Below are 22,572 nucleotides of genomic sequence, written 5' to 3' on the forward strand. Positions count from 1 at the left end.
CCCTAAGTGAGAATCATAACATAGAAAAAAAAAAAAAAATATATATATATATATAAAATAAGGGTGTTTTTTTTTAACTTTTTTCAAATTCTTCAATTTAACTACTATTTATTTCAAGTGAAATAAAATTAATATTGTGTATTCAGTTAGCATATATAAGATAACACTATTATGACTATATCTAATATCTATTCTACTCTTCATATCAATAGAGAGATGGCTGGAAGCATATCACTGTTAAATACTATGGTCCATGTTGCTGAAGACATCAAAAACTAGCTCAGTAGTTTACTTACAGAGGAAGTGATACTTTTTTTTTTTTTAAGAAATTTATGATTCAAATCCTGATGAATCCTATTATTAATGAAAAATTTTCATGGTGACATGAGCATTTAGGGAAGAAGATGTCTTCCAAGTGAAGCGTACTTTCCCCACTTACCCACTAAACAAAGGGAATCCAAAGGTCCTTAAATCTGGCTGGAAAACAAAGTGGTCAAAATTATTTTCCTGTTCCTGTGATACTTCAAAATGAAGGTTTTAATCTTCTCAATCTCTGAGCTTGAGGGTCAGAGATGATATATGTCTTTGAGAAAGAAAGAGTCCCATTGATATTGAAATCTTTTCAGCTATTGCTCAAATAGGTCAGAAATACACATTTCGAGTGAAAGTTATGGCTTCAACAGCCAGAAAGTATTAAAATCTAATTTATGAAAATTAATGCACAGAAATCTCTTGCATTCCTATACAGTAACAACAAAAAAATCAGAAAGAGAAAATAAAGAAGCACTCCCATTTACCACTGCAATAAAAAGAATAAAATACTTAGGAATAAACCTACCTAAGGAGGCTAAAGACCTGTGTGCAGAAAACTATAAGACACTGATAAAAGAAATCAAAGGTGATAGAAACAAATATATACCGTGTTCTTGGACTGGAAGAATCAACATTGTGAAAATGGCTATACTACCCAAAGCAATCTACAGATTCAATGCAATCCCTATCAAAATACCAATGGCATTTTTCACAGAACTAGAACAAAAAATTTTACAGTTTCTATGGAAACACAAAAGAGCCCGAATAGTCAAAGCACTCTTGAGAAAGAAAAACGGAGGCGGAATCAGGCTCCCAGACTTCAGACTATACTACAAAGCTACATTAATCAAGACAGTATGGTACTGGTACAAAAACAGAAATATAGATCAATGGAACAGGATAGAAAGCCCAGAGATAAACCCACACACATATGGTCACCTTATCTTTGACAAAGGAGGCAAGAATATACAATGGAGAAATGACAGCCTCTTCAATAACTGGTGCTGAGGAAACTGGATGGCTACATGTAAAAGAATGAAATTAGAACACTCCCTAACACCATACACAAAAATAAATTCAAAATGGATTAAAGACCTGAATGTAAGGCCAGACACTATAAACCTCTTAGAGAAAAACATAGGCAGAACACTCTATGACAGAAATCACAGCAAGATCCTTTTTGACCCACCTCCTAGGGAAATGGAAATAAAAACAAAAATAAACAAATGGGACCTAATGTAACTTAAAAGCTTTTGCACAGCAAAGGAAACTATAAACAAGATGAAAAGACCACCCTCAGGATGGGAGAAAATATTTGCAAATGAAGCAACTGACAAAGGATTAATCTCCAAAATATACAAGCAGCTCATGCAGCTCAATATCAAAAAAACAAACAACCCAATCCAAAAATAGGCAGAAGACCTAAATAGACATTTCTCCAAAGAAGACATACAGGTTGCCAACAAAGACATGAAAAGCTGCTCAACATCACTAATTACTAGAGAAATGCAAATGAAAACTACAATGAGGTATCACCTCACACCGGTCAGAATGGCCATCATCAGAAAATCTAGAAACAATAAATGCTAGAGAGGATTTGGAGAAAAGGGAACACTCTTACACTGTTAGTGCAAATGTAAATTGATATAGCCACTATGTAGAACAGTATGGAGGTTCCTTAAAAAACTAGAAATAGAACTACCATATGACCCGGTAATCCCACTACTGGGCATGTACCCTGAGAAAACCATAATTCAAAAAGAGTCATGTACCACAATGTTCACTGCATCTCTATTTACAATAGCCAGGACATGGAAACAACCTAAGTGTCTATCGACAGATGAATGGGTAAAGAAGATGTGGCACATATATACAATGGAATATTACTCAGCCCTAAAAAGAAAAGAAATTGAGTTATTTGTAGTGAGGTGGATGGACCTAGAATCTGTCATACAGAGTGAAGTAAGTCAGAAAGAGGAAAACAAATACCGTATGCTAACACATATATATGGAATCTAAAAAAAATGGTATTGATGAACCTAGTGGCAGGGCAGGAATAAAGATGCAGACGTAGAGAATGAACTTGAGGACACGGCTGTGGGAGGAAAGGGGAAGCTGGAATGAAATGAGAGAGTAGCATTGATATATATACACTACCAAATGTAAAATGGATGGCTAGTGCGAATCTGCTTCATAGCACAGGGAGATCAGCTGAATGCTTTGTGATGACCTAGAGGGGTGGGATAGGGAGTGGGGGAGAGTGTCTCAAGAGGGAGGGGATTTGGGGATATATGTATACATATAGCTGATTCACTTTGTTATACAACAGCAACTAACACAACATTGTAAAGCAATTATGCTCTAATAAAGATGTTAAAAAAATGTAATGTTTGAGAAAATGTTTTGTTTTTTTGCTCTCACAGGTTAAATCAAACTAATTTATCTTAATAACAGGGAAAAGTCTAGAATAGCAATTATATGTTCAAGTGGGAAAAAAAACATAAAAAAGAAACCAAACCAAACAAAAAAATTTCCTCAATTTAGCAAGCCAAAAATAGAAATAAGAATTAAAAGAATATGTAGCCACCATTTATGCCCATGGAGAAGTTTAACCCTCCATGGGCATAGAGTGTTTAACCTCAGGCTTTTATTTTTTTAAATTAGACCATTTCATGTGGCTGATATTCATAAACACACTCATTATTCTTTACCTATGTATTAATAGAAGAGAGATTCAAATTTTGACAGAGTAACAGAAAAAGTGTATCCAGGCAATTTACTCAATGTGTTATATGTCTTAAGTCTTAAAATATGTATGGAGACACAAAAGACCCCAAATAGCCAAAGCAATCTTTAGAAAGAAAAATGAAGCTGGAAGAATAAGGCTTCCTGACTTCGGACTATACTGCAAAGCTATAATCATCAAAACAGTTTGGTACTGGCACAAAAATAGAAATATAAATCAATGAAACAGGATAGAAAGCCCAGAAATATACCCATGCACTTGTGGTCAGTTAATCTACAACAAAGGAGGAAAGACTGTATAATAGTGGAAAGACAGTCTCTTCAACAAATGGTGCTGGGAAAACTGGACAGCTAGTTATAAAAAAATGAAATTAGATCATTCTTTAACACCATACAGAAAAATAAGCTCCATGAGGATTAAAGACCTAAATGTGAGACTGGACACTATAAAACTCCTAGAGGAAAACATAGACAGAACACTCTCTGACATAAATCACAGCAATACCTTTTTTGATCTGTCTTCCAGAGTAATGGAAATAAAAACAAAAATAAACAAGTGGGACCTAATTAAAATCATGGACAAAGAAACAAACTTATAGAAAAAGAGATCAGATTTGTGGTTACCAGAGGTGGGGGATGGGGTGGATGGAGGGGGAATTGGATGAAGGCAGTCAAAAGATACAAACTTCTAGTTGTAAGATAAATAAGTACTAGGGATGTAAAGTACAACATGTTGAATATAATTAACACTGCTGTATGTTATACATGAAAGTTGTTAAGAGAGTAAATCCTGAGTTCTCATCACAAGAAAAATATATTTTTTTATATTTCTTTAATTTTGTATCTATATGAGATGATGGACGTTCACTAAACTTACTCTGGTGATCATTTCATTATGTATGTAAGTCAAAGCATTATGCTCTACACCTTAAACTTATACAGTGCTGTATGTCAATTATATCTCAATAAAACTGGAAGAAAAAAGGAAACAAACATCATGGAATGAAATCAAAACTTCTGCACAGCAAAGGAAACCATAAACAAAATGAAAAGACAACCCACAGATTGGGAGAAAATATTTGCAAATGCTGTGACTGACAAGGGATTAGTTTCCAGAATTTACAAACAACTCATGTGGCTTAATATCATCAAAACAAACAATCCAACCAAAATATAGTCAGAAGACCTAAATAGACATTTCTCCAAAAAAGACATACAGATGGCCAAGAGGCACATGAAAAGATGTTCAACATCGCTAATTATTAGAGAAATTCAAATCAAAACTGCAATGAGATATCACCTCACACCAGTCAAAATGGCTATCATCAAAAAGTCTGCAAACAATAAATGCTGGAGAGAGTGTGGAGAAAAGGGAATCCTCCTACACTGTTGGTGGAAACATAAATTGGTACAGCCATTATGGAGAATAGTATGGAGGTTCCTTAATAAACTAAAAATAGAACTACCATATGACCCTGCAACCCCACTCCTAGGCATATATCCAGAGAAAAGCATGGTCTGAAAGGATACATGCAGCCCAATATTTATTGCAGCACTATTTACAGTAGCCAAGACATGGACGCAACCTAAATGTCCATTGACAGAGGAATGGATAAAGAAGATGTGGTACATATATACAGTGGAATATTACTTAGCCATTAAAAAGAATTAAATAATGCCATTTGCAGCAACATGGATGGACCTAGAGATTGTCATACTGAGTGAAGTAAGTCAGATAGAGAAAGAGAAATATCATATGATATCACTTATATATGGAATCTATTATAAAAAGAAATGATGTAAATGAACTTATTTGCACAACAGAAACAGACTTACAGACTTAGAGAACAAATTTATGGTTACCAGGGGGGAAGTGTGAGAGGAAGGGATAGTTAGGGAGTTTGGGATTGACATGTACACATTGCTATATTTAAAATGGACAACCAACAAGGACCTACTGTATAGCACAGGGAACTCTGCTTAATGTTATGTGGCAACCTGGATGGGAGGGTAGTTTGGGGGAGAATGGATAACATGTATATGTATGGCTGAGTCACTTTGCTGTGCACCTGAAACTATCACAATATTGTTAATCGGCTATACTACAATATAAAATAGTAAGTTAAAAAAAAATAATAAAGCCCTAAGGTTAATCTGATTAATATCTGCACTTCGATAAGTAAACTGAGGCACAGAGTAGTTAAATTACCTGTCCAAATCACATAATTGATAAGTGAAAGGGATGAAGATTCTAATCCATGCATCAAAAACCAAGAACCTGAGTACTTCCCTACAATGTTTGCTATCTCTACCGCCACCACCATCATCATCATCATATATTGCACGTATCTTTACTCCTTTCCTTTTCAATTTTATTTCATCTTTATAGTCATGAAGAAGAAAGGATGTGTGAAAAGGCATTGCATGGGAACAGCTTGTTTGTTCTTCCTCTGCTGATGGTATACTTTCAACACTCTTTAGGCCTGAATGTTTGCCACAGACAATTAAGCAGGTGATAGATTAACTCTTGGTTTTTCTGGGATGTAAAATAAACTATACTGAGTCTGAAAATATCAACACGCAATATGAATGATGCGTCCTTGCAGACGAGTTTGCATTCCTATCAGCCTCAAATTGATTCTCATTGTTGAGCTATAAACATGTCACACTATTGTTTAACTGTCAACAAAGTGTATGTTTTTGCCAACTGAGCTAAATATAAAAATTCAATATTACTGCGTGATCATATTTTGTTCATGAGATGGTAAAATGTAGCAATTAATATATTTCAGCGATAAAAATTATATTAATAAAAGTATGATGAATGTATATATATGCACACACACATTTCAATATATGCCAATGTACTCTAAATCATGTTCTTAGCGCTGCTTGTTGCTTACTCAGTATTTGTTGACTGAATTCATACTTGTTCAATGCATGCCTTTATTTTAAGGTCTTACTTTTTTTGGCAATACTGACCTCTTTACATAATGGAAAAAGATCTTTCAAAATAAATTGCATGCAAAGAAGAAAAATGTACACATTTATCTAGGGAATTGCAGTACAAAGCTAATAAGTCATATAAAAGTAAAAAATATATATATCTTAATTTATTCTCATAATTTTCTCCACTTCACATGCATATTTCACGAAAGTAAAATTTTAATGGTAAAATAGATACAAATTTTCAAGTCAATCCTGTAGAATGTGAGATTGAAAGAAAAGTTGGATGAGATTTAACTGCAGAATATGTGTTTTGTTTTTAAAAAAATGACAACAAAATTGCCCCAATGAATAAATGACAAAACATTGAAAAGTGGCTACATGGGTGTCTAATTAGTTTTGGTACTTTTCTGTACTTTTTCAGATATTTATCATTTAAAACTCAAATTAGTAAGATAAAGTAAAAACTCAAGATATGTGTGAAAATACTAGAATTCAAAAACAAGAATTTCTTCTTTGGAAGTTTGGTGCTAAAAATTAAATAGGACTTTTTTGAATCCCTATATGGGCATTGTGAGCATTTGTATAGAATCATGTCAAAGTATTTGAAAAAATGTCATCAGGATATGAATATTTATATTAGAAAAAAAGCTTAAATGAGACATAATGTTTGAAGTGGAAAAAAATAATAAATTATTTAATCAACATACTCAGGATAACAGGACTAGAATTGAATAAAAACTCGTGAGAAATCCATAACTGGTAATTATGAGGGGAGGAGAGACGAAGACTAGAGTTTGTTAAAATTTCTATGAGGCCCACCCATGTCACATTCCTGCTACTAATTTAAAAATTTTCACGTATCTACATCACTCATGAAGAATCTTTGTATGTGCTAAACTTGATTATTGGCCGGGATATTGGATCAGTGCTGCCAAGTTTACCAGAGATGGAGCCAACAGCATAAATTCAGCAGTGAAAAATATAAAGTCGGTCAGAGAGAAAACTTGGGAGCTTGTACTACACAAAGCAAGAATAGGAAGTACAATGGACTTACGAAAGAAAAATGCCTGGTATATGAAACAGCAAGGACGCTGGTGCACCTGAATCATAATGTTAAGTGGAATGAGGAAGGCTGTCACTGCGAGGAGATGGATGAGTTAGTCAGGGGCCAAATTATGTTGGCCATGATATTTAGGAGTACGAATATTTTTCAATTTGGAATGGGATATTATTTAAAGACTTTAAGCCAAAGAATGACAAAATCCGAAGTAAGCTTTCAAATGTTTATTTTATCTGCAAAAGTGAAAGAATGGAAACCAATAGAAGACGATTTTAAGTACTCCCGATGAAAAAACGATGATGCTTTGGACCAAGATTGAGTTAACAGAGATGAGAAAGTAGACAGATCGAAGACATATTGAGGAACTATAAAATGTGAAAGGCAAGTATGTCCCTGATGTTATGCTAAGAAATCTCTTTATTCATCAATCATGCAGTTTTTGAATAAAACACTTATCTATTTGTTCACTCATTTGGTGTACAAATATTTATTGATCATCCATCAAATGTTGGACACTTTTCTACATCAGCAATAAAACATATAGTTATTTAATTTAATTTAATTTTATTTTTTAACTTCAAAAAATTTTTATTGAAGTATAGTTAGCTTACAATATTATATTAGTTTCAGGTGTACAGTGTAATGATTCCACATCTTTATAGATTTCATAGCATACAAAGTTCTAATAGTATTGACTCTATTCCCTATGCTGTACATTATATCCCTGTGACTTTTTTATGTTATGACTAGTAGTATGTATTTCTTAATCCCCTTCACCTATTTTATCCATCCCCTCACACCTCTCACCTTTGGTAAGCACTAGTTTGTTCTTTGTATTTATGAGTCTGTTTCTATCTTGTTACATTTATTCATTTGTTTTGTTTCTTAGATTCCACATATAAGTGAAAACATACAGTATCTGTCTTTCTCCAGCTGACTTATTTCACTAAGCATCTTTGTTGTCACAAATGCCTAGATTTCATTCTTTTATATGGATCTCTTTTATTTTAATAAGAAGAGAGAGATAATAAGCAACCACAGACACAAAGTAACATAGTTACTAAGAAAATTACTCAGTAGGTAAGAAAGTAATAAATGCTGAGGGAGTGGTAAAATAAGTAAGGGGGACAGTGAGTCCCTGGTGGGGAAGGGGAATGAGCTTTCCACAGAATGAAAGAGAATCATTAGGATGGGACTTCTTGTAGAGATGGCATTCAGGAAGAGGATTATGTGAGATGAAGAAATTAATCATGTTGATATCAAGGGGGAGCTCAAATTAGGCAGAGGTATCAGGAAGGAAAAAGGCCAGCAAGCTAAGGCCTAGATTTTTTAGAAACAATCAATCAAAACAGAGAACCAAAGTGTCTGAAGCAGGAAAAAATGAGAAGAATCATGGGAGATGAGGTTTAAGTGCCCAGAGGGAGGATTAAACCCTATAGCACCTTTAGGCCATTGTAAAGACCCTGGGAATATGAGGGGTCAAAGCATTTTGAGTAGGCAGTGAAATTATTCAACAAGTTAAAGAACATCTCTGGTTGCTGTGTCAAGATTACATTCTAGTGAAACAGAGGGAGAAACTAGACAACTGATATAGAGGGTATTTAAGTAATCAAGGATAGAAGATTTGGTGATTTCCCCATGCTAGTAACTGTGGATGTGATAATAAGTGATCAGATTAAGAACGTATTTTGAAAATGGAGACAACAGTATCTCCTGATGAATTGGATGAGGAGGGTAAGAAAAAAGAGATATTACTGTGGTGCTATTTATTATTGGTGTTTATTATTGTTTTTAGGTTGCCATTAATTTAAATTAGAAAGTTCTGGAGGGATTGAGTCTAATTTCATGGATGAAAAAACAGTTCAACTTTAAACGTGCTAAATTAGAAATTTCTAAATGGATAGGCCCAGTAAGCACATAAATATTTAAGTTTGAAGTTTAGAAAGGTTTGAATGAAAAATGTAATTTACAAAGTCATTGTACACAGATAAGAGTTAAAACCAAGGGACTTGATGAGAAAATTAAGAAAGTGTTCGGATAGTGCCCATATGAGGTTCTTGATCATGAATTTAAAGTGGGAGCACTTAACTAGGTAATAGATAGTAAGTTGGATTTGGATAGCGTTGTAGTGCTAGTGAGAAAATATGAGTAAATGAGATTTCTCAGCAGTACTGCCACTTGTCTAAAGTCAACTTTCTTCTTCTCACTTGAATTAATGTTGAAAGAAACTTGCTTCTTAGGTCCAGGCTTTCTGGTGTTTTTGAGGGAATTTTTTGGAGGTCTCATTTTATTTTTAATATAGTACACTAATATAAAGTTAAAAAAAAAAGAAAATGTGTATCTCTTCTTTTTTAGGTAATCATGTCCGCAGGCAAGGCTAAGAGGCTAAGGCTAAGGCTTTTTTAAATAAAAGTAATGACACTAAAAATCCACCTCTATTTTCCTTTGAGATATAAAGCCTATCTTTTATAAAAGCTCACTGTATGGTATTTTCAGCATAGAATATTGTTGTTGGGGAACCTCCATACTGTTTTCCATTGTGGCTGCACCAATTTACATTTCTCCCAACAGTGTACAAACGTTCCCTTTTCTCCACATCCTCTCCAGCATTTGTAGACTTTTTGATGATGGCCATTCTGACGGGTGTGAGGTGATATCTCATTGTGGTTTTGATTTGCATTTCTCTAATGATTAGCAATGCTGAGCATCTTTTCATGTTCCTGTTAGCCATCTGTATGTCTTCTTTTGAAAAATGCCAAAAAACTAAAATAGAACTACCACATGATCTAGCAGTTCCACTCCTAGATATATCTGAAAAAAAACCCCCACTAATTTGAAAAGATACATGCACCCTAATGTTCATAGCAGTTTTATTTACAATAGCCAAGATATGAAAGCAACCTAAATGTCAATCAACAGATGAATAGAGAAAGAAGATGTGGTAAATATATGCAATGGAATATTACTCAGCCATAAAAAATGATGAAATTCTGCCATATGCAACAACGGGGATGGACCTAGAAAGTATTATGCTTAGTGAAATAAGTCAGGCAAAGAAAAACAAATACTGTATGTTATCACTTATATGTGGAATCTAAAAAATAAAACAAACAAATCTATATAGCAAAACAGAAACAGACTCACAGATATAGAAAACAAACTAGTGGTTACCAGAGAGGAGAGGGGCAAGATAGGGGTATGGGGTATGGGATTAAGGGATGCCAACTATTATGTATTAAATAGATAAGCAACAAAGATATATTGTACAACACAGGGAAATATAGCTGTACAATATTATTACAATATTATGTACAGGAAAAATATTATTTTGTAATAACTTAAAATGGAGTATAATCTATAAAAATATCAAATCGCTATGTTGTATACCTAAAAGTGTTATAATATTATAAATCAACTACACTTCAATAAAAATATTGTGTTGGTAATATTTTATTAGTAAATTTATATTAAAATTTTGTGTGTTTTTTCTTATAAAGTTATAATCTCATGGCTCATTTCACATATAAATCTTAGAAGGTCCTAAAAATCTGCAAAATGGGTACACTAGCACAGAATTTAAAATATTTAACTACTTCTATGCAGTATACACACAGGCACACAATTTCCTCCCATCTGAATTCCCATTATTTCTACCACCTGATTCAGAGGAGTTTGTATCAAAGTTGTGCATCCGTTGGACTTTCCTCATGTATTAAACAGTAAAGTCATTAAATCCCAGGCACTATATCTTTCACATATTTGAACCGTGTATTTTATCCACTATTACTTGTGTTAATTCTTAATAAATCTTTTCAAAAGAATTAAGAAACAAAGAAGTACTGACATTAACATAAGATTGCCATCATAGGGCATCATGATGACCCCAACATTTCCTGAATATGTCCTGGAGATAGAATTTCTCCCAATTGCATTAATATTACTCTGTTCTAGTATTTTACCAGTGGTCATCAGAGTAAACCACTCATTCTCATATACCCGAGCTGGAAATTTCTTGTTATTCTTGCTATGGGCAATGCCACCTTTTTGAATATACTGAGCAAATAGATTGTAAATTGAAAAACTGTAGAAAATAGACTATTTTGAGGTTGACATGTGCGATGTATGTGAAGACAAGTCAAAACATGATGGTGATTGGGAATGGGCATGATGGACCTTATTGGTTGATGACAATATTCTGGACCTTAATCTGAGAGGTAGTTAGAGTAATGTAAGTAAATACATTTGTAAAATTTATCAAGCTAAACACAAGATTTTTGCACTTTATTGATTTTTAACCTCATTGAAAATTAATATGTAAGCATAAACTAAACAACAACAACATTATAAAAACTGTGATCTAGTTACCTTTGCAAAATGTTCCCATCAGTAAACTGGAAGGTAGAATAGACATAACATTCAATGGCCCAGGGGTTTTGTTTTTCTCCTCAGACCTATTTGAGACCTAGTTCTGTCACGTGCTCCTGGTTAATCTCTCTGAGTTATGCTTTCTCACCTATAAAGTAAGAATAATGAAATTTCCTACCTCACAGGGTTGTTGTAATATCTAAACAGATGATGTAGAGCATTGACTGGTGTATGTGACATATGGAAAGAGTGCAGTGAAATCTAGTTGCTATCTCTGCCTTCAGATTTAAGATAAGAACGCTAGATTTGGTTGAAAACTGTCATCCCTTGAAACATCTAAATAATAATTATTTAAAATTAATTGGGATATTCTAACTCATGAAGTAAATTCTCATAGAAAACAATAAAATAGATGTGTTAGCATAGATTCATAATCACAAATATAATTGACATAACTTAAAATAACACCTAAAAGCATTAATCTTTTGAAGTCAATTTTATAATAGTGAAAAGCTGCCAAGACCCATATTTTATTTCACCCTTATCAAATTTCCAATCTTTTCAGTGTTTTTCGTGTCACTCAAAATGAACAGAGTTTGAGTTCTACTTTGTTAAGAAGGAGCACAGGGCAAAGTCCCTGTCAAGAAGGGAATCTAAAAACAAAATGTACTCTTAGCACTTTGTTATTTTCCATGGAAAATTCCATTCCTCAGGGAATTTGGGTTATACAACGTAAGAAAATATACTCTGTAATAAAATGTAATGAATAATTTAAAATATATGTTAAATCCTTTCACACTTAAGATGCAAAATGAGATGAGGAAGCATGGTTTTCAAAGCTAGAGAATTTCTCCATATTTATTTAATGTTGATCTCCAGGCAAGGGAAGTGAGATAATGCAAACTGAAATAATTTGAAAAAGTTCTTAGGTAATTGTTAAAAATAAATAAATAAAAGCTTATATTTTCAGTATGCTGAAAAAAATATTGAATCCATAACATGTTCTTTTAAATAGTATAAAAAACAAACTCAAAACATTTTTGTTATTCTTCATAGTTTCAAATATTAAATGAACAAGAACTTCAACTTAACAATATAGATGATTATGTGGCTTCCTTTTGTAAAAGAACTTTAACGTAGATATGAATCACACAATATTCAAATTGCTTCTCTCCTTATAACAAGATCTTATTTTTCAAACGCAGAAGCAAAAAAAAAAAATGTTTTATTCAGAAAAATCAAAGCAAAAATATAAGGTAGACAAAGCCAGTCCTTAGTAACCAGTGCACACGTACAGCATCTTTTTCCCTGTGCTAGGAGGCTGCTACTTTCATTGAGCTGTTACACGTTTCCCTCTTACCATGCACCGTTAAAGCATACGTTTCCAAAAAGAACATGGTAAGTTCATAAATATTTCTATCTATTGTTTAGAATGAGTGCCTGATTTTTCCCTTAAAGAAATTTTATATATAATGGAGAAGAGGATTGACTTACTAATTTCCAAGAATCTGTAAGGGTTGCTTATTTATTTTAAGACTGATGGCCTTCCCAGCGTTCCCAGAATTATAATAACTAGGTAAAAGTATCTCTTATTATGACTACACTTATGTTTACATATCGACTTAGAAAGTGTCATTGACATATTTATAGGTAACGCTGTAAACTTTGAATAGTAGGCATCATTATGCATTTATTAACTGAAGGTAGCTGTATCAGTTAAGATATGGTAAGTTCTGCTACAATTATAAATGTCCTTAAAACCTTTAGTCACTCCGGTGAAGTTTTATTTCTTGTTCATGATCATGTCAATTATAGATTGGCTATAGATCTGCTCCATGTCATCTGCATTCCACGATGCAGATGACAAGGCATTCTCTTTCTGGACATCTTAGAAAAGAGAAAAGAGAGGTGGATAATCACCTGTCTTAATAGTGTTAAAACTATTGCAAACCACATGTGTCTCCCAAGGTCAATATGATAGATATATGCAATCCCCCCCACGCAGAGTGGGCCACGAGAGGAAGGAAATCAATATATTTGGAGACAATGTTATATTCACCACAGTACTTTAGCAATCATTTAACTTTAAAAGATTTAGTTTACAAATAAGGAAATTAACCAAAAAGAATACGAGACATGTCCAATAACATAACTATTTAATGATGGTGTCTGTCCTAACATACACATGCAATCATGCTCTTCTTCAAATGAGTAAACAAAAACATAAATATTATTAGAAATTCTCCATCATGTTTTGTGACTCAGGAAGGGAAAACTGGAATAAAGCAGATGGCACAAAGTATGCTACTATTATTAAATAAATTATTGACAGCAATATATTTACCTTGAATTTATTTATATATTGAGTGAATTATCTCTGTTTTCATATCTAAAATAATTATCCTCTTGGAAAAAATAAATTCTAATGGAAAATTTAAATGAAATTTGTGGGAAACCATATGTTCATATGCAAAGTAATGTTAGAAACTCTTCCAAGATATCTTTCACGCTTCAATCTCTCTAAACTTTATACCTCCTCCTAGGGCAGGCATATTTTTTGAGCTTCTCTATTTTTCCAAACCATAATGGATTGCTAAAATTATTCGTATTGTTATTTAACTATTTTGTTTGTACTTTTCCATGCATTCACAATAACTAGATTTCATATGCATATAAAGAAAAGACCATGGTTCCATTCAGCCTTGAGAATAAAAGGCAAATAATAGATACTCTATAAAGAACTATTTAGTTGTTAAAATTGTATACTTTGTATGAAAACAAAAATCATTTTGTAATGTATTTAGCTGAAAACACTGATTAGCCAGGTAGAAGAAAAAATAAAACTTATCACTTTCAAAACTGCTCAATATGTTTTTAAATTTTTTATTATTTTTTAAACATCTGTATTGGAGTATAATTGCTTTACAATGGTGTGTTAGTTTCTGAGGTATAACAAAGTGAATCAGCTATACATATACATATATCCCCATATCTCCTCCCTCTTGCGTCTCCCACCCCTCTAGGTGAGCACAAAGCACCCAGCTGATCTCCCTGTGCTATGCAGCTGCTTCCCACTAGCTATCTATTTTACATTTGGTAGTGTATATATGTCCATGCCACTCTCTCACTTCATCCCAGCTTCCCCTTCCCCTTCCCCGTGTCCTCAAGTCCATTCACTATGTCTGGGTCTTTATTCCTGTCCTGCCCCTAGGTTCTTCAGAACATTTTTTTTTCCTTTAGATTCCATATATATGTGTTAGCATACGGTATTTGTTTTTCTCTTTCTGACTTACTTAACTCTGTATGACAGTCTCTAGTCCATCCACCTCAGTACAAATAACTCAATTTCGTTTCTTTCTGTGGCTGAGTAATATTCCATTGTATATATGTGCCATATCTTCTTTATCCATTCATCTGTCGATGGACACTTAGGTTGCTTCCATGTCCTGGCTATTGTAAAAAGTGCTGCAATGAACATTGTGGCACATGACTCTTTTTGAATTATGGTTTTCTCAAGGTGTATGCCCAGTAGTGGGATTGCCGGGTCATATGGTAGTTCTATTTTTAGTTTTTTAAGGAACCTCCATACTGTTCTCCATAGTGGCTGTATCAATGTACATTCCCACCAAGAGTGCAAGAGGGTTCCCTTTTCTCCACACCCTCTCCAGCATTTATTGTTTGTAGATTTTTTGATGATGGTGATTCTGACCGGTGTGAGGTGATACCTCATTGTAGTTTTGATTTACATTGCTGTAATGATTATGGATGTTGAGCATCCTTTCTTGTGTGTGTTGGCAATCTTTATATCTTCTTAGGAGAAATGTCTATTTAGGTCTTCTGCCCATTTTTGAATTGGGTTGTTTGTTTGTTTTCTATTGAGCTGCATGAGTTGCCTGTATATTTTGGAGATTAATCCTTTGTCAGTTGCTTCATTTGCAAATATTTTCTCCCATTCTGAGGGTTGTCTTTTCGTCTTGTTTATAGTTTCCTTTGCTGTGCAAAAGCTTTTAAGTTTCATTAGATCCCATTTGTTTATTTTTGTTTTTATTTCCATTTCTCTAGGAGGTGGGTCAAAAAGGATCTTGCTGTGATTTATGTCATAGAGTGTTCTGCCTATGTTTTCCTCTAAGAGTTTTATAGTGTCTGGCCTTACATTTAAGTCTTTAATCCATTTTGAATTTATTTTTGTGTATGGTGTTAGGGAGTGTTCTAATTTCATTCTTTTACATGTAGCTGTCCAGTTTTCCTGGCACCATCTATTCAAGAGGCTGTCTTTTCTCCATTGTATATTCTTGCCTCCTTTATCAAAGATAAGGTGACCATGTGTGTGTGGGTTTACCCCTGGGCTTTCTATCCTGTTCCATTGATCTATATTTCTGTTTTTATGCCAGCACCATACTGTCTTGATTACTGTAGCTTTGTAGTATACTCTGAATTGAGAGCGCCTGATTCCTCCAGGTCTGTTTTTCTTTCTCAAGATTGCTTTGGCTATTCGGGGTCTTTTGTGTTTCCATACAAATTGTGAAATTATTCGTTCTCGTTTTGTGAAAAATGCCAGTGGTAGTTTGATAGGGATTGCATTGAATCTGTAGATTGCTTTGGGTAGTAGAGTCATTTTCACAATGTTGATTCTTCCAATCCAAGAACATGGTATATCTCTCCATCTGTTTGTATCATCTTTAATTTCTTTCATCAGTGTCTTATAGTTTTCTGCATACAGATCTTTTGTTTCCATAGGTAGGTTTATTCCTAGGTATTTCAGATTTTTCATATTAGTGTATAGGAATGCAAGAGATTTCTGTGCATTAATTTTTTATCCTGCTACTTTTCAAAATTCATTGATTAGCTCTAGCAGTTTTCTGGTAGCATCTCTATGTAAAATATCATGTCATCTGCCAACAGTGACAGTTTTACTTGTTTTCTGAATTGGATTCCTCTTATTTCTCTTTCTTCTCTGATTGCTATTGCTAAAACTTCCAAAACTGTGTTGAATAATAGTGGAGAGGATGGGCAACCTTGTCTTGCTCCTGATCTTAGTGGAAATGGTTTCAGTTTTTCACCACTGAGAACGATGTTTGCTGTGGGTTTGTATGACCTTTAATATGTTGAGGTAAGTTCCCTCTATGACTACTTTCTAGAGGGTTTTTATCATAAATGGGTGTTGAATTTTATAGAAAGCTTTTTCTACATCTATTGAGATGATCATATGGTTTTTCTCCTTCAATTTGTTAATATGGTTTATCACACTGATTTGCGTATATTGAAGAATCCTTTCATTTTTGGGATAAACCCCACGTGATCATGGTGTATGATCCTTTTAATGTGCTGCTGGATTCTGTTTGCTAGTATTATGTTGAGAATTTTTGCATCTATATTTATCAGTGATATTGGTCTGTAGTTATCATTTTGTGACATCTTTGTCTGGTTTTGGTATCAGGGTGATGGTGGCCTCGTAGAATGAGTTTGGGAGTGTTCCTTCCTCTGCTATATTTTGCAGGAGTTTGAGAAGGATAGGTGTTAGCTCTGCTGTAAATGTTTGATAGAGTTCGCCTGTGAAGCCATCTGGTACTGGGCTTTTGTTTGTTGGAAGATTTTTAATCACAGTTTCAATTTCAGTGCTTGTGATTGGGCTGTTTATGTTTTCTATTTCCTCCTGGTTCAGTCTCAGGCACTTGTGCTTTTCTAAGAATTTGTCCATTACTTCCAGGTTGTCCATTTTATTGGCATATAGTTGCTTGTAGTAATCTCTCATGATCCTTTGTATTTCCGCAGTGTCAGTTGTTACTTCTCCTTTTTCATTTCTAATTCTGCTGATTTGAGTCTTCTCCCTTTTTTTCTTGGTAAGTATGGCTAATGTTTTATCAATTTTGTTTATCTTCTCAAAGAACCAGCTTTTAGTTTTATTATCTTTGCTATCATTTCCTTCTCATTTATTTCTTATTTGATCTTTATGATTTCTTTCCTTCCGCTAACTTTGTGGTTTTTTTGTTCTTCTTTCTCTAATTACTTTAGGTGTAAGGTTAGGTTGTTTTATTTGAGAAGTTTCTTGTTTCTTAAGGTAGGATTGTATTGCTATAAACTTCCCTCTTAAAACTGCATTTGCTGAATTCCATAGGTTTTGGGTCATCGTGTTATCATTGTCATTTGTTACTAGGTATTTTTTGATTTCCTCTTTGATTTCTTCAGTGATCTCTTGGTTATTTAGTAGTGTATTGTTTAGCCTCCATGTGTTTGTATTTTTCACAGATTTTTTCCCTGTAATTGATAACTAGGCTCATAGCATTGTGGTCAGAAAAGATACTTGATACAATTTCAATTTTCTTAAATTTGCCAAGGCTTGATTTGTGACCCAAGATATGATCTATCCTGGAGAATGTTCCAAGAGCACTTGAGAAGAAAGTGTATTTTGTTGTTTTTGCATAGAAAATACTGTAAATATCATTTAATTCAATCTTGTTTAATGTATCATTTAAAGCTTGTTTTTCCTTATTTATTTTCATTTTGGATGATCTTTCCATTGGTGAAAGTGGGGTGTTAAAGTCCCATACTATGATTGTATTACTGTTGATTTCCCTTTTTATGTGTGTTAGAATTTGCCTTATGTATTGAGGTGCTCCTCTGTTGGGTGCATAAATATTTACAATTGTTATATCTTCTTCTTGGATTGATCCCTTGATCATTATGTAGTGTCCTTCTTTGTCTCTTGTAATAGTGTTTATTTTAAAGTCTATTTTGTCTGATATGAGAATTGCTACTCCAGCTTTCTTTTGATTTCCATTTGCATGGAATATCTTCTTCCATCCCCTCAGTTTCAATCTGTATGTGTCCCTAGGTCTGAAGTGGGTCTCTTATAGACAGCATATATACAGGTCTTGTTTTTGTATCCATTCAGCCAGTCTGTTTCTTTTGGTTGGAGCATCTAATCCATTTACATTTAAGGTAGTTACCGATATGTGTGTGTTACTATTACCATTTTCTTAATTGTTTTGGGTTTGTTATTGTAGGTCTTTTCCTTCTCTTGTGTTTCCTGCCTAGAGAGGTTCCTTTAGCATTTGTTGTAAAGCCGGTTTGGTGGTGCTGAATTCTCTTACTTTTTGCTTGTCTGTAAAGCTTGTAATTTCTCTGTCAAATCTGAATGATATCCTTGCTGGGTAGAGTAATCTTGGCTGTAGGTTTTTATATTTCATCACTTTAAATGTGTCCTGCCACTCCCTTCTGGCTTGCAGAGTTTCTGCTGAAAGATCAACTGTTAACCTTATGGGGATTACCTTGTATGTTATTCGTTGTTTTCCCCTTGCTGCTTTTAATATTTTATCTTTCTATTTAATTTTTGATAGTTTGATTAATATGTGTCTTGGCATGTTTCTCTTTGCATTTATCCTGTATGGGACTCTCGATGCTTCCTGGAGTTGATTGACTATTTCCTTTCCCATATTAGGGAATTTTCCAACTATAATCTCTTCAAATATTTTCTCAGTCCCTTTATTTTTCTCTTCTTCTTCTGGGACCCCTATAATTCGAATGTTGGTAGGTTTAATGTTGTCCCAGAAGTCTCTGAGACTGTCCTCAATTCATTTCATTCTTTTTTCTTTGTTCTGCTCTGTGGTCGTTATTTCCACTATTTTATCTTCCAGGTCACTTATCCATTCTTCTGCCTCAGTTATTCTGCTATAGATTCCTTCTAGAGAATTTTTAATTTCATTTATTGTGTTGTTCATCATTGTTTGTTTGCGCTTTAGTTCTTCTAGGTCCTTGTGAAACCTTTCTTGTATTTTTCCATTGTATTTCCAAGATTTTGGGTCATCTTTACTATCATTACTCTGAATTCTTTTTCAGGTAGACTGCCTATTTCCTCTTCATTTGGTCTGGTGGGTTTTTACCTTGCTCCTTCATCTGCTGTGTGTTCTCTGTCTTCTCATTTTGCTTAACTTAACTGTGTTTGGGGTATCCTTTTCACACTCTGCAGGTTCGTAATTCCTGTTATTTTTTGTTTCTGCCCTTCCTGGTGGAGGGGACTGGTGCCTGTGTTCTGGTAGATGAGGCTGTATCTTGTTCTTCTGGTGGGCAGGACCGCATCTGGTGGTGTGTTTTGGCGTGTCTGTGAACTTATTATGATTTTAGGCAGCCTCTCTGCTAATGGGTGAGGTTGTGTTCCTGTCTTGCTAGTTGTTTGGCATAGGGTGTCCAGCCCTGGAGCTTGCTGGTCGTTGAGTGTAGCTGGTTCTTAGCGTTGAGATGGAGATCTCTGAGAGAGCTTTCACCATTTGATATTACGTGGAGCCGGGAGGTCTCTGGTGGACCAATGTTCTGAACTCAGGTCTCCCACCTCAGAGGCTCAGGCCTGACCCTCAGCCGGAGCACCAGGACCCTGTCAGCTGCATGGCTCAGAAGAAAAGGGAGAAAAGAAAAGAAAGAAAGAAAGAAAGAAAGAAAAATAAAATAAAATAAAATGAAATATAACAAAGTTATTAAAATAAAGTTATTAAAATTAAAATAAAAAATTATTAAAAAGAAAATTAAAAAGTAATAAAAAAAAGGAAAGAAAGAAAGAAGAGAGAAACCACCCTCAGCCAGAGCACCAGGACCCTGTCAGCTGCATGGCTCAGAAGAAAAGGGAGAAAAGAAAAGAAAGAAAGAAAGAAAGAAAGAAAGAAAAATAAAATAAAATAAAATATAACAAAGTTATTAAAATAAAGTTATTAAAATTAAAATAAAAAATTATTAAAAAGAAAATTAAAAAGTAATAAAAAAAAGGAAAGAAAGAAAGAAGAGAGAAACCAAACCAAAAAAGAAATCCAGCAATGATAACAAGCACTAAAACTATACTAAAAACAAAACATAACAAAAAAACAGACAGACAGAACCCTAGGACAAATGTAAAAGCAGAGCTATACAGACAAAATCACACAAAGAAGCATACACATACACACTCCCAAAAGGAGAAAGAGGAAATATATATATAAAAAAATAAAGAAAGGAGGAGAGCAACCAAATCAAAAAACAAATCTACCAATGAAAATAAGCTCTAAATACTAAACTAAGGTAAACATAAAACCAGAAATAAATTAGATACAGAAAGCAAACCCCAAGTCTACATTTGCTCCCAATGTCCACTGCCTCAATTTTGGGATGATTTGTTGTCTATTCAGGTATTCCACACATGCAGGGTACATCAAGTTGATTGTGGAGATTTAATCTGCTGCTCCTGAGGCTGCTGGGAGAGATTTCCCTTCCTCTTCTTTGTTCACACAGCTCCTGGGGTTCACCTTTGGGTTTGGCCCTGCCTCTGCTTATAGGTCACCTGAGGGCATCTGTTCCCTGCCCAGAGAGGACGGGGTTAAAGTAGCAGCTGATCTAGGGGCTCTGGCTCACTTAGGCCAGGGGGAGGAAGGGGTACAGAATGCGGGGTGAGCCTGCAACAGCAGAGGCTGGCATGACGTTGCAACAGTGTGAGTCATGCTGTGTGTTCTCCCAGGGAAGTTGTCCCTGGATCACGGGACCCTGGCAGTGGCGGGCTGCACAGCCTCCCGGGAGGGGAGGTGTGGATAGTGACCTGTGCTTGCACACAGGCTTCTTGGTGGCTGCAGCAGCAGCCTTAGCATTTCATGCCTGTCTCTGGTGTCTGCGCTGATAGCCGCGGCTCGTGCCCGAAAACTGCTCAATTTTTAAATGACTTTTGATATAAATTATTTGAAGTTTTTAGAAACATTGAATTAACAGAAAAAATTAAAATTATTTTTTCATGGATGTACAATATAATGGGTTGTGGAATATTCATTTGCAATAGGCTTAGAAACATGAGTTTAACTCAGTTCTGCACAATTTGTGTGAACCGGGTGAGGTCTTTAAAGCTTTTGTTTTATATTCCTCATTGATATAATGAAGAAAGTAAATTATGTCACTTCTACAATTAATTTTATCCCACATATGTATAATCTGTGCCTATACAGCTGAATAGAATCTTTTAGGAAAAAAGAAAAGGATACACTTCACTTAAAGCATAAAGCCACAGATTTCTTGTTCTCTTAAACCATACAGCAATGGATTATTTTTTATTATTTCAAAATTGCAAAGTAAAAATACCAAAACATATTTTATTCTTGCTATGCAATACCACTGTAATTGTGTTTTGCAATGAAAACTAAATGCAAAGTAAAAATAATATATTATAATCAAAATGATGAGCAGTGCCTTATGAGTGCTTATCTTAACTTTATTGTATTTTACACTGTAGCATTATGAGCTACCCATTATGAACACATAGTGAAATATCCAGTGATAAGGAATAATCTCAGTATATATTTGACAAATATATGTTTAAATCAGAAAGTAGTTACAGGCTAGAATTACAATCCTACAGGAAAGTGAACTCGATTAAATCCTTTTCGATAGGCATTTAATTATGCACATATCATGCAATAAGCACTTTCACACATAATACCTTATTTAACCAGGCCTCTTATTCAGCATAGTACAGCACTACAAACAAGCCAACACTCTCCTTCTAACTTCCAAGAAAAATACTCTTTGCAGCCTCAGCTCTGTGACTATCTGTCCATTAACAATTTTGTGGGCAATACTCAATTCATAATGAACAACTCAGGTTGCTTAGAGTATTAACCTATATCCAATAATCCTATTTGCATTTTTACCTGATCCCAGTATCATCCTAAGTGCTGTTTCTCCAAAGAATAATAGTTATCTATAGAAGAAGGCAAGAGATTGCTCCCAAGCCCTAGGGTTTTCTAAGATGATTCACTGATAAAACTCTCTAGAGCTCATTAGAGCATTCCTATTTGCCACAGATCCTTTGTGGTTTTGTTCACCTGTTTTATACATTACAAGGGTAGGGTAGTTGCCTGAAGCTTCTGGATGCATTGCAGAGCTTCCCTTGCTTTAGGCCCTACTCAAGATGGCAGCCTTCCTGGACACCCAGGAAATGTACCAGAATAGCTCACTCTAATGTGGAATGTTGCCTCCAAAATCCAAAGAGGCCCACTGAGTGTGGTGTTTCCATATTAATGACAGGCAATGCAAAGTGCAGCAATTTTTCCTTTACCTTAGAGGTGATAGCCTCACATGCTGTTGACCACAGGGCCACTAGAAACTTTACTAAGAGCATGGGTCCTTTTGTATTTCTC

Source organism: Balaenoptera musculus, chromosome 4, assembly GCF_009873245.2.
Source record: "Balaenoptera musculus isolate JJ_BM4_2016_0621 chromosome 4, mBalMus1.pri.v3, whole genome shotgun sequence".
Classification (NCBI taxonomy): domain Eukaryota; kingdom Metazoa; phylum Chordata; class Mammalia; order Artiodactyla; family Balaenopteridae; genus Balaenoptera; species Balaenoptera musculus.